Source organism: Eretmochelys imbricata, chromosome 3 (genome assembly GCF_965152235.1).
Source record: "Eretmochelys imbricata isolate rEreImb1 chromosome 3, rEreImb1.hap1, whole genome shotgun sequence".
Taxonomy (NCBI): domain Eukaryota; kingdom Metazoa; phylum Chordata; order Testudines; family Cheloniidae; genus Eretmochelys; species Eretmochelys imbricata.
The window spans coordinates 16,657,871-16,671,722 of NC_135574.1; positions in this window are offsets into that span (position 1 = coordinate 16,657,871).

Here is a 13,852-nt window from a genome sequence, read left to right on the forward strand (position 1 = left end):
AAACCCAAACTCATAAAGTTCAACTTTATTTTATAACAAGACATTTGTTGGGTACACGTTGTGTAATAATGTGTTCTTCTTTTTCCAGAGGGTCTTTGTGTAATACTTTGTTCTTCCTTTTCCAGAGGGACTTTCTGGTAAATCAAGGCCTTAAAGGGATTTTTGCCACATGTCCCAGGAATATGAGGGAAACTTCAAGCCGCATGAAGTGTAGAAGAGAGCTGAATGTAAAGAGCGAAGTATGGCTTTGCATTGATGCATAGACTGACACGTGATCTGCACCAAGCACAGAGGGTATTTTAAAGTAAACACCAGATGCATGACTAGAACATAAACCCAGCACGTTACAAAAACTAAGTCTCACTTCACCCCAGACAGACAAGTTATTAGCCTTGGTTTACAGGTGTGCAAAATTAGGCATAAGAAGGTTAAATGACTGGCCCAGGTTCACAGAAGTGAGTTTTTATTATTGCAGGGAATAGAACTTGTTGCACTAACTCCTGTCCCACATGCTGTCCAATGGAAGATACTCATCCATAATCAAGTCTAATATGTAGTTATTAACAATTTAAAGTTGCCTTTGTTTCCCCCCAGCCCTAAGTATGTGGTCTCAGGAGCATTAGGAGAAAAGGGTGTTATCCAATTTGAAAGCAAAATCAGCTGATAAGATCCCAGGTTGAATGCTTCATGGGAGAGGCAAAGATCATCAGGAAGGCTGGATTTGCACATCCATTTTACCATAACAGCTCTTATACAAACAAGAGGTGGATGTCGGACACTAATGCCACTAAGAAAGAACTGCTAAAGGCATTCGATAAGTGGTAGGATGCAGAACAAAATGAGAGGCTCTGTGTGTGTGTGTGTGTGTGTTTGTGGCATTGCTCACCAGCAAAGTGAAACAGTCCATTTGTAACTTTTTTTTGTTGTTGCCCAACTAAGAAACAAAATTTTGTCATCCACTTGAAATCTTTGGTATAAATACAGAGCCTGCTGTCAGAGGTTCGGGTCTAGTCAAAGGTTCGGGTAGTTCACCATACCTGATTTGTCCATAAAGTGATTACCAAGAAGGGTACCATGTATCCAAGAATTTAGTATAGGATTCAAAGAGGGATGGGTCACTTAGATTGACAAATATCAAGCATTATAATGGTAAATACTTTTTAAAATAACTGGCTGGGATATCAACTCTCATGTTTCTGGATTTAAGTCAATCTCTAACTACTGAGGGTTCAGAGATTTCCCTGGGGGCAGGATATCCTATGACTGCCTATTGCATGGTTTCTTGCCCTTTCCACTGAAGCATCTGATGCTGGTCACTGTTGGAGATGCAGTATTGGATTAGATGAACTATGCATCTGAGCTGGTATGACAGTTCTTGTGTCCTAACCTTGAACAAATGCCTCCAGTGGAGGAGGAAAAGGTAGGAAAAGAACACCTGAAGGCACAAGCATTGAGCAAACAAGTTTGAACAGAGAGAACCCCACTGGTAGCCCAGCTTGCAGCACAGTCAGAATTGTCCCAGACGAAGTGTCATAAGAGGCAGGAGGGAACATGCCCTGCATCTGGTGTCAGGGGTGGGAAATGGAGCCATTTTGAGTCAATGCTGCAGTAACTCCAGGGTGAAAGGGACGATGCTACATGGAGGTGGTTTCACACCTTTGAAGTTGCTGCCTGGAAGTTGTGTCCTTGCTGTCATCCAGCTGCTTAGAGGCATTATTCTTTGCTTTTATGTCTAATGTAATGGGAAGCATCCAATAGCGGGTTTGGGGTTATTGTAATAAAATTTTCCGTTACAGAAAGTGCAATGTGGAGATACTGGAATTTGAAAATGAGCCTGCACCTGCCTGGTCAGCTATAAATGTCCAGGCTCTTATTTCACCACTGTATACATTTATTTCTAACCGGGGTGAAATAAACTCCTCTCTGGATGCAAGAAGCGGATTTAGTTCACCCTGTTAGGATATAGATATTCAGGCCTGCCTGTAAAGGCCTATACTTTAAGAGTTTAGGTATATGTTTATCATTTAGCTAGTAATAGAGGTATACAAGAAAGAATCTGTGTAAGGGCCTTCTCTCACTGTGACAGTCTGAGGCCCTGTTCTTAGGCTAATGCCTTTGGCTAAGCAGCAGGGGCAGCCATAAGCTGGGAAGTGAACGGTCACATCCTCACATTCTAAACTAGTCATATGGGGCTGTTAGCAAGGTGATCCGATCTATCACCTCCAGAAAAAGGGAAGAGCCTGGAAAATGTAAAAGGAAATTTAGTCTGATAGTTTTCTGTCTGGTAAGAACTCACTTATCAATAGACACAGCTGGGAAACCCTTATGTCTTTATAGATGTAGTTGTGAAATCCTCACTTCTGTCTTGTTTTGTCATTATAGTTCCCACTTTGCTATTGTTTATTTGCACGGTCTCTGGTTCTGTGATTGTTTCTGTCTGCTGTATAATTAATTTTGCTGGGTGTAAACTAATTAAGGTGGTGGGATAGAATTGGTTAGCTAATCATGTCACAATATGTTAGGATTGATTAAGTAAATGTCAGTAGAATGATTGGTTAAGGTATAGCTAAGAATATTACTATATAAATTAGGGGCAAACAGGAAGTAAGTTGGGATTTGAAAATAAGGAAAAAGGAACTTGGATTTAAGCTTGCTGGAAGTTCACCCCAATGAACATCGAATTGTTTGCACTTTCAGACTTCAGGTATTGTTGCTCTCTGTTCATGCGAGAAGGACCAGGGAAGTGGGAGAGGGAAGGAATAAGCTCTCTAACACACACTTTCATAGATTCACAGGTTCATAGATTCTTAAGCCCAGAAGGGACAGTTGTGATCATATAGTCACATCATATATGACATGTGTTAGGCAGGAGGTCAGAATTTCATCCAGTCGTTCCTACATAACTTGTTATGTTATAATTTGTTAGTCTCTAAGGTGCCACAAATACTCCTCGTTCTTTTTGCTGATACAGACTAACATGGCTACAGCTCTGAAACCTACATAACTTGTGGTTGAACTACAACGTAACATTTTTATTTTTATATATATATATATATGTATATATATATATATATATATATATATATACACACATATATAAAAAGGGGAGGAAATTATTTATTAAAGTTGCTAGTTTATCAGCCAACATTTGGATTTGTTTTTCTATCTATGGATATAGTGAAGTGATGGGTTTTTGCACCTTTTTCTTTCCAAGAACAAAAGATATGAACCTCCCTTTCAGATTAGCCGGGCATGTTTCTTTAGTCACTAGAAATTTCTCATTATCCTGATAATGAAGGTAGTACATGCTTTAGCAATGAAGTATTCAGGTGCCACCTAGTGGTTAATACTTGAAGCTGAAAGTCTAATTGCCCATATTAATAGATGTTTGTCGTACTGTTGTTGCAGTGATGGTCCCAGAAGACCAGGGATAAAGTAGGTGAGGTAATATCTTTTATTGGACCAACTTCTGTTGGTGGAAGAAACAAGCTTTTGAGCATCCCAGAGCTCTTCTTCAGTTCAGGGGAAGTAACCAGTGTGTCTAAACTAGGTACAAGCTGGGACAGGTCATTAAGCATAAGGGGTCCACACATGTTGTAGGACGTTCACACATGTTAGGTCATTACTATATTTTTGAACGAACTCACACAGAAAAATAAGACAAAAACACCATATTACCCGTGGCAAACACTTTTTACAAAGTGAACACTCCATATCTGATGTCTCACTCCTCGTACTTAAAGGAAACCTGCACAACACCTTCAAAAGATGATTCAAGGAACTTAAATTCATAACTGTGAGGCACCAAATAATGGATTCAATGGAGACACTGGTTTTATGGCTCATTGCAACAGTTTTGTAATACACATTACATGGTCTTGTATGGCATGTGTAACACCCTTATACTTAACAGTCTGTCCTTGCTTGTATTTAGCTGTGACACTCTGGTTACCTTCCCCCGACCTGAAGAAGAGCTTTGTGAAGCTTGAAAGCTTATCCCTTCCACCAACAGAAGTTAGTCCAGTAAAAAAATTACCTCACCTACCTTGTTTCTCTCATATTAATAGAGGCATTATCAGGACCAGCTCTAGGCACCAGCAAAGCAAGCACGTGCTTGGGGTGGCACATTTCCAGGGGCAGCATTCCGGACATCCTTTTTTTGGGGGGGGAAGTTGTGATCTCGGAGCTGCGCCACTTAGACGGGGCGAAGGCACCGCGCCCCTGGCCGCAGCGGGAAGGGGAAGCCCCAGCCCTGGGATGCTGAGCTGCCAGGGCCCAGCCGCTCCCTGGGGAGGAGAGGGAGAGTCCTGCCTGGGAGCCGGGGCTGCACTGCCTTGTGCCACCCCTTATCTCGGGGCTTCTCTGTGCGGCCGGGCAGGGGAGAGGGGAACGCCCCTGCAGGTGCTGGGAGAAAGTGACATCACTCCCTCCGCTTCCCGCTCCGCCTGCGAGCCCCAGCCCCACCTGAGCTTGGGGTGGCAAAAAACCGAGAGCCGGCCCTGGGCATTATATTTCCAAGATCATACCCCATATGTATCAGTGGGGCGTCCTCCTTTCCCCTCTTTCCATTTTCTGTATTCCAGTAGGAGGGTGACCAATGGATCCAATGCACTTGAGGAATATCTTCAGGAAAACAGAAGACCAGCCTGCTGCTACACCATGTTGTAATAGTAAGCAGAAACACTGGTCCTGTTCCGATATTGGTCCTTTAGAGACCAAAATCATCTGACACATTATTCTGATCCTCCTTATTTCATATCTAGGTGGGATACTACTGCTGCAGCACACTATCTCAATTGAGAGCAGATTTCTGGACTCTGAATTAAATAGAATAAAATGCATTTTTAAACCTTGCAAAAGAGGAACTACAATTGAATGGTCATCTATTTAAAGAACTTTAAAAATCATTTAAATTCTTTGCGTGTGTGTGTGTGTGCATACCTAGACATTTGCACACATACATACCAATATATATAATATATATGCACACATATCACACACATATACATAGAGAGAGGGAGGCACATATCAAGAATTAAAATTTTTGCGAAACAGAAAATATATATGTAAATTAGGGCTGGCTGGAAAACAAGAATTTTCTTTTGGAACAATTTGAGGTTTTGACATTTGTTTTCATTCTGATGCCAACCAACTGGCGATTCTGGGGTTGAGGGGGATGGGTCTTCTCTCTCTCCTTTTGAATAGAAATTTCATCCTGGATTTGAGAAGTCTTCCCCATGAGACCTTCATCGAAACAGAGAAGTTTCTACAAAAAGTTTTCATTTTGACAATAGGCATTTTCTGATGAAAAGGTGTTTTATTGAAAAATTCCTGACCAGCTATCTCTATATTAGTGTGTATATGTGTATATATATCTAGATTCTTATAAAATTACCCTCCTGTCAATCCAGCTGGAAATCCCGGCAAAAGCATCACACAGGCAGAGAGAACCTTTGTTTCTCCCCCCAGCCAGCTTTGAAAGTATCTTGTCTCCTCATTGGCCATTGTAGTCACGTGCCAGTGAGGTTATCCTAGCTTCTTAACCCTTTACAGGTGAAAGGGTTTTTCTTCTGGCCAGGAGGGATTTAAAGGTGTTTACCCTTCCCTTTATATTTATGACACCACCCATCACCATAGTGTCTAGGCGCTTGATTCAGCAAAGCACTTGTGCATGAACTTAAACACATGCTTGAGTCCTGTTGACTTTAATGGCATTTGTGTGTGGTTGAATGTGGATGAGATTAGTTACATGCTTTGCTTTGCTGAATTGGGACCAATGGCTTCATTTATGCTTCCTTGATATATAAATTCCTCCACTCCTAGGCCCTGATCCTGCAATTCAGTTGGCAGGTGGGATACTGCAGCCCCACTGACCCAGCAGTTTGCACATATACTCTCAGTTGCAGAATCAAAACCTTAATCGATATTTATTGCATGTCTCTGAACTCTCTGCTTTTCCTGCATTATTCAGAAATGTTGGTGTCTGGAACCAGATCACCATTCGCCGTTTGCTTGTATTTTACCTCAGCTACAAAAGGCACCAAGGAAGAACTGGTGGGTCCCCAAGGGCTTGTCTACATTTAAAATGCCACAGCAGCACAACTGCACCGCAGCAGCTGAGCCTCTGTAGTGTTTTAGCATAGACAATGCCTACGCCAGTGGGAGGGGTTCTCCAGGTGGCGCAGGTAATCCACCTCCCTGAGAGGCGGTAGCTAGGTCAACAGAAGACTTCTTCCATTGACCTACTGCTGTTTATAGGGGGACTTAAGTCAGCTTAACTATGCTGCTTAACCTTTCAAATGCAAAACACCCAGCCTGGCCCTTCCTCCCCCCCCCCAAAGAAAACAAGCCTGCTGCAATCCCAACCTCCAACCACAAGGCAACTCTGCAACTTTCCCTTCCCCCCATCAGCCACTTATAGTATCTAGAGAGAGAACACATATAGATAAGATTGATAACATCACACGTCTCCTCACCCCCTCTCTCACACACGCGCGGTGTGCTTGCTTGTTGGTGGGCAGATGGCCGCTGTAGTTTCAACAGTTTTGACCTGTTATCGCTGAAACTGCAGAAGTGGGAACACTGCAGCATCTTTAGCTGGACACAGAAATTTTTAACAGTAGATATCCCAGTGTATTGTGAGAATAGTGCAAATCTTTAGACTCACATAAAAAAACCCTGGTAGATTAAATTATTTTTCTGGCAACTGATAAATCCATTAAAAAACCTGGCCAGGCCAGTCAAATACCCTTCAGGTGGTAATCCTAGCTCAAGGATGTGGATTTTTCACACCCCTGAGAGAGGTCACTATGTCAACCTAATTTTCTAGTGTAGACCAATCCTAAGTCAATTTTCTTTGGGACTTCTTGTAAGCAACAATTATTATCTTTTCAAGGACACAGCAGGGGCAGCAGAAAACAATGAAGTATAGCTGGCAGTGCCCGATATCTTTTCTCCAGGGAAAATTTTCCAAATGAACTAGGCTCCTGGGAGCAGCTAAAGGGTTATGTGCACACTCTGTTCCAAAAAAAGAAAAATTGTAATGATCAGATCCTTGAAACTGCTATGGTTTTCAGGCTGCTCTTAAAGTTTTGGTTCACCTTTATGCTCCCACTGAAGTGAATGTCAAAACTCCTTTTGACTTCATCTGAGACAGGATTTGGCCATGGTTTGCCTACCAGACAGAAATTCTAATGCTCTAGAATGGCTCCCCCATACCTAGGTCTCTGTGGCATGTCTACACAATGAGATGAGTTGGCAAAACCATAAGCGCAGAAAATGCCTGTCAGTGGAGGAAAAAAATACATCTAAAATCAGCACTGGGAGGACCCCACAGGTTCATGTGGTGGTTAGCCAAACACATGAAGAAAGTCCAGCCAGGCACTATACCCTTTTCCCACACAAACATTGCTGCTCCTGAAGAAGTAAGGCCTTTGCTTCTCCATGAGATAAGTCACCTGCTTCCCTTATGCAGCCTAAGTGGGGTGGACAGTGGAGCTGCTTCCACTTCTGACATCTTTTAGAGGCATATCCCCTTTTCTCTCCCCACTCCCTGAAGTTGGCTTTGTCCCCACCCCCCCGTCCCAAGTGCTATCTTCCCTTTCACTCTACCTCTGCCATTGCTAGTGTTTCCTTTGTCCTCTTCCCCATTGCATGGAGTTTCCTTCTTCCCCCACCCCACTTCTCATAGCTCTCCTCTTCTCTCTCCTTCCATCGGGCTCTTTGCATCAGTGCCCAGTGAGATTCCTCTTTCCTTGCCCTTCTCCTTCTGCTTGTCTCCCATCTTCTGAGGTGTGTGGATGCCAAGCTGGTGGCTGTTGAATACAATGGGGGAGCAATGAAGAACAGCAGGAAAAGAGGCAGCCCTTTGCTGTCCGGTAGCTGTGAAAAGAACCAACTCTAAATGCCTGAAGTGAGAATGAGGCATGAGGGGAGGGGCAGGACTCCTGACTTGTATAGAAGATTGCTGCATGACTCCTGTTCTCCTCAACCTTCACACACTTATCATAATCAGTTAAGGGATGGCAGGGTTCTAACCCATAATGACCGGCACCCTTTTTGCTGTGGTGTTATGGATCCTTCTGGGAAAAATAGAAACACCCAGGCCTGAGTCACCAAAGAAAGGTAAGGCCAAGGAAATCTAGAACCCTCGCACAGGCCTTTGCAGTTATGAAGGACTTTATAATGACCAAATTTGTTTTTATCTCAAAATATACGTGAGCTCTCTACAGATGTGGGGTTTAAGAAAAACTGGCAGACAACTGAAGGAGGTTAAAATGGAGAATGCTTCCTTCAGGCAAAGACTAACAAGTCTAGAGGAGAAATAAGATCATCTTGAAAATGGATTATGCAGGAATAGTTTGTGGTTACTGGGGGTCCCTGAAGGGCTGGAAGGAAAAAAGAATGATTAGTTGTCTCCAGAACACGTGGGTGTTCTGGGATTGGATCCCCGTTTGCTTCCCCTACAGATTGAAAGGGTTTATTGACTGGGAGGGGCTGGAAGGAGAGTGAATAATACAACCCTAGATCCATCGTCTTTAAATTGCTAAGGATTAATACCAAAGTTAAGCTGTTGTCTGCTGCTAGGCAAAAAGGAACGCAGGTATATAGATTTTAATTTTTCTTTTCATCCAGACTTTTCTGTAAATTTAAACAAGAGAGCAGCATTTAATGGTATCAAATGAGCTCTCAGGGTGTCAGATATTAAATACAGCCTCAGATATCCTGCAGTCGTTCATAAGGAAGTGGACAGATTTTGTGAAATACCTCAATACACCATCTGAAGCTTGGCAAGCACTAGAGGAATTGAGACCAGCTCTCACTAAGGTAACAGCATGGTCCTCTCATAAACGAAAAGAAAATAGAGAGTGTAAGCCCTGTAGAAAAGGAACTCATATACATATATTTGACATGTTTGATATATTCAGTAGTGTCATAGGGTATTATAAGTTCTGTTAGATATTTAATATTGCTTGATAATCAATACTTTCTACATATTGAAAAGTCAACATAAGTATATCCATATATTCATAAGTACTATATTCTTCTTATTGTCTTATTTCTACTTATATCTATGTATCTGTTTGTAATATATTCATAACTATTTACTTGTGTGCTATTTTGTGACATCCTTATCACTTTATGTGGGCTTTTGACTTGTATATTTATTTTTACGTTTCTACTAATACTTAAACTTTATATACATAGATTATGCCTATGATAATATATTAATATTTATTTTCACACATTATCATTTGTCACTTGATGTTTACCTTTTTTGTTAGTCAATTGTTATAAATATTCATATACCATGCGCATATTAGTATTTATATACTATATACTGTTACTTATGCATTCTTAGCTATGAAGCCATGGATTTCATTCATTTATATATCTTGGCACATGTAGGTACTTTGATAAATATAGGTCTACTTCTGGCAGACTCCTAATTGATTTATATTTTGTGAGTGTGGGGGAGGGGGAAAGAGGGTGGATGCAGACACATGCCATCTAGGATCTAAACGTGCCTGCATTGGAAGTTTGGGATATTAAGGGTAAGTTGGGTGCTGTATAATTTCTCCCCCCCCACCCCCCTCACACAGACACCATGGAGAAGCACTTGGAGGCTGTCAATCTTGGGAAACAAGCAGGGAGAACTGGAAGTCCTGGCACAGTCAAGGAATTATGATGTGATTGGAATAACTGAGACTTGGTGGGATAACTCACAGGACTGGAGTACTGTCATGGATGGATATAAACTGTTCAGGAAGGCCAGGCAGGGCAGAAAAGGTGGGGGAGTTGCATTGTATGTAAGGGAGCAGTATGACTGCTCAGAGTTCTGGTATGAAACTGCAGTAAAACCTGAGAGTCTCTGGATTAAGTTTAGAAGTGTGAGCAGCAAGGATGATGTAATGGTGGGAGTCTGCTATAGACCACCGGACCAGGGGGATGAGGTTGACGAGGCTTTCTTCCGGCAACTAACGGAAGTTACTAGGTCACAGGCCTTGGTTGTCATGGGAGACTTCAATCACCCTGATTTCTGCTGAGAGAGCAATACAGCGGTGCACAGACAATCCAAGAAGCTTTTGGAAAGTGTAGGGGACAATTTCCTGGTGCAAGTGCTGGAGGAACCAACTAGGGGCAGAGCTCTTCTTGATCTGCTGCTCACAAACTGGGAAGAATTAGTGGGGGAAGCAAAAGTGGATGGGAACCTGGGAGGCAATGGTCAAGTTCAGGATCCTGATGCAAGGAAGAAAGGAGAGCAGCAGAATACGGACTCTGGACTTCAGAAAAGCAGACTTTGATTCCCTCAGGGAACTGATGGACAGGATCCCCTGGGAGAATAACATGAGGGGGAAAGGAGTCCAGGAGAGCTGGCTGTATTTTAAAGAATCCTTATTGACGTTACAGGAACACACCATCCCGATGTGTAGAAAGAATAGTAAATATGGCAGGCGACCAGCTTGGCTTAACAGTGAAATCCTTGCTGATCTTAAACACAAAAAAGACGCTTACAAGAAGTGGAAGATTGGACAAATGACCAGGGAGGACTACAAAAATACTGCTCAGGCATGCAGGATTGAAATCAGGAAGGCCAAATCACACTTGGAGTTGCAGCTAGCAAGAGATCTAAAGAGTAAAAAGAAGGGTTTCTTCAGGTATGTTAGCAATAAGAAGAAAGTCAAGGAAAGTGTGGGCCCCTTACTGAATGAGAGAGGCAACCTAGTGACAGAAGATGTGGAAAAAGCTAATGTACTCAGTGCTTTTTTTGCCTCTGTCTTCACGAACAAGGTCTGCTCCAAGACTACTGCACTGGGCAGCACAGCATGGGGAGGAGGTGACCAGCCCTATGTGGAGAAACAGGTGGTTCGGGACTATTTAGAAAAGCTGGACTATTTAAAAAAGTCTATGGGACCAGATGCGCTGCATCCAAGAGTGCTAAAGGAGTTGGCGGATGTGATTGCAGAGCCATTGGCCATTATCTTTGAAAACTCATGACGATCGGGGGAGGTCCTGGACGACTGGAAAAAGGATAATGTAGTGCCCATCTTTAAAAAAGGGAAGGAGGAGGATCCGGGGAACTACAGGCCAGTCAGCCTCACCTCAGTCCCTGGAAAAATCATGGAGCAGGTCCACAAGGAATCAATTTTGAAGCACTTTGAGGAAAGCTATCAGGAACAGTTAGCATGAATTCACCAAGGGCAATTCATGCCTGACTAATCTAATTGCCTTCTATGATGAGATAACTGGCTCAGTGGATGAGGGGAAAGCAGTGGACGTGTTATTCCTTGACTTTAGCAAAGCTTTTGACACGGTCTCCCACAGTATTCTTGCCAGCAAGTTAAAGAAGTATGGGCTGGATGAATGGACTATAAGGTGTATAGAAAGTTGGCTAGATTGTCGTTCTCAATAGGTAGTGATCAATGGCTCCATGTCTAGTTGGCATCCAGTATCAAGCAGAGTACCCCAAGGGTCGGTCCTGGGGCCGGTTTTGTTCAATATTTTCATTAATGATCTGGAGGATGGCGTGGATTGTACCCTTAGCAAGTTTGCAGATGACACTAAACTGGGAGGAGAGGTAGATACGCTGGAGGGTAGGGATAGGATACAGAGGGACCTAGACAAATTGGAGGATTGGGCCAAAAGAAATCTGATGAGGTTCAACAAGGACAAGTGCAGAGTCCTGCACTTAGGATGGAAGAATCGCATGCACTGCTACAGACTAGAGACCGAATGGCTAGGCAGCAGTTCTGCAGAAAAGGACCTAGGCGTTACAGTGGACGAGAAGCTGGATATGAGTCAACAGTGTGCCCTTGTTGCCAAGAAGGCTAACGGCATTTTGGGCTGTATAAGTAGGGGCATTGCCAGCATATTGAGGGATGTGATCATTCCCCTCTATCCCACATTGGTGAGGCCTCATCTGGAGTACTGTGTCCAGTTTTGGGCCCCACACTACAAGAAGGATGTGGAAAAATTGGAAAGAGTCCAGCAGAGGGCAACAAAAATGATTAGGGGACTGGAACGCATGACTTATGGGGAGAGGCTGAGGGGACTGGGATTATTTAGTCTACAGAAGAGAAGAATGAGGGAGGATTTGATAGTTGCTTTCAACTACCTGAAAGGGGGTTCCAAAGAGGATGGATCTAGACTGTTCTCAGTGGTAGCAAATGACGGAACAAGGAGTAATGGTCTTAAGTTGCAGTGGGGGAGGTTTATGTTGGATATTAGGAAAAGCTTTTTCACTAGGAGGGTGGTGAAACACTTTAATGCATTACCTAGGGAAGTGGTGGAATCTCCTTCCTTTGAGGTTTTTAAGGTCAGGCTTGACAAAGCCCTGGCTGGGATGATTTAGTTGGGGATTGGTCCTGCTTTGAGCAGGGGGGTTGGACTAGATGACCTCCTGAGGTCCCTTCCAACCCTGATATTCTATGATTCTATTGGGCATCAATTAACAGATGAACAAATCACTGATTTCTCCTAAAAGCTGGAGGCATGTAGGTAAGTATAATGGTCAGTGGGTTTCTGGTATAGGGTGGCGGTTGTGTGACCATCGCTTATTAGCACTGTAGTGTCTAGGAAGTGGACCTCTTGTGTCAACTGGTCCAGGTTGAGGCTGATGGTAGGGTGGAAATGGTTGAAATCTTGGTGGAATTCTTCAAGGGCTTCTTTTCCATGGGTCCAGATGATGAAGATGTCATCAATGTAGCGCAAGTAGAGTAGGAGCGTAAGGGGACCAGAGCTGAGGAAGCATTGTTCTAAGTCAGCCATAAAAATGTTGGCATACTGTGGGGCCATGCGGGTACCCATAGCAGTGCTGCTGACTTGAAGGTATAAATTATCCCCAAATCTGAAATAGTTGTGGGTTAGGACAAAGTTCAGCCACCAGGTTTGCCGTGATGGTATCGGGGATACTATTCCTGATGGCTTGTAGTCCATCTGTGTGTGGAATATTGATGTAGAGGGCTCCTACATCCATAGTGGCTAGAATGGTGTGTTCAGGAAGATCACCGATGGATTGTAGTTTCCTCAGGAAGTCAGTGGTGTCTCGAAGATAGCTGGGAGTGCTGGTAGCGTAGGGCCTAAGGAGAGAGTCCACATAGCCAGATAATCCTGCTGTCAGGGTGTCAGTGCCTGAGATGATGGGGCATCCAGGATTCCCAGGTTTATGGATTTTGGGTAGCAGGTAGAATACCCCTGGTCAGGACTCTAGGCGTGTGTCAGTGTAGATTTGTTTCTGTGGTTCTTTAGGGAGTTTCTTGAGCAGATGATGTAGTTTCTTTTGGTCATCCTCAGTGGGGTCAGAGGATAATGGCCTGTAGAATGTGGTGTCAGAGTTGTTTAGCAGCCTCTTGTTCATATTCCAACCTATTCACGATTACTACAGCACCTTCTTTGTCAGCCTTTTGTATTATAATGTCAGAGCTGTTTCTGAGGCTGTGGATGGCATTGTGTTCTGCACGGCTCAGGGTATGGGGCAAGTGATGCTGTTTTTCCACAATTTCAGCTCGTGCATGTCGAAGGAAGAACTCTATGTAGAAGTCCAGTCTGTTGTTTTGACCTTCAGGAGGAGTCCATGCAGAATCCTTCTTTTTGTAGTGTTGGTAGGAAGTGTTAGTGTGCTGTTCAGTGGTGTGTTGGAAATGTTCCTTGAGTTGGAGACATCGAAAGTAGGATTCTAGGTCACCGCAGAACTGTATTGTGTTTGTGGGGGCGGTGGGGCAGAAGAAGAGACCCCAAGATAGGACAGACTCTTCTGTTGGGCTAAGAGTATAGCTGGATAGATTAACAATATTGTTAGGTGAGTTAACGGAACCACTGTTGTGGCCCTTGTGGCATGTAGGAGTTTAGATAG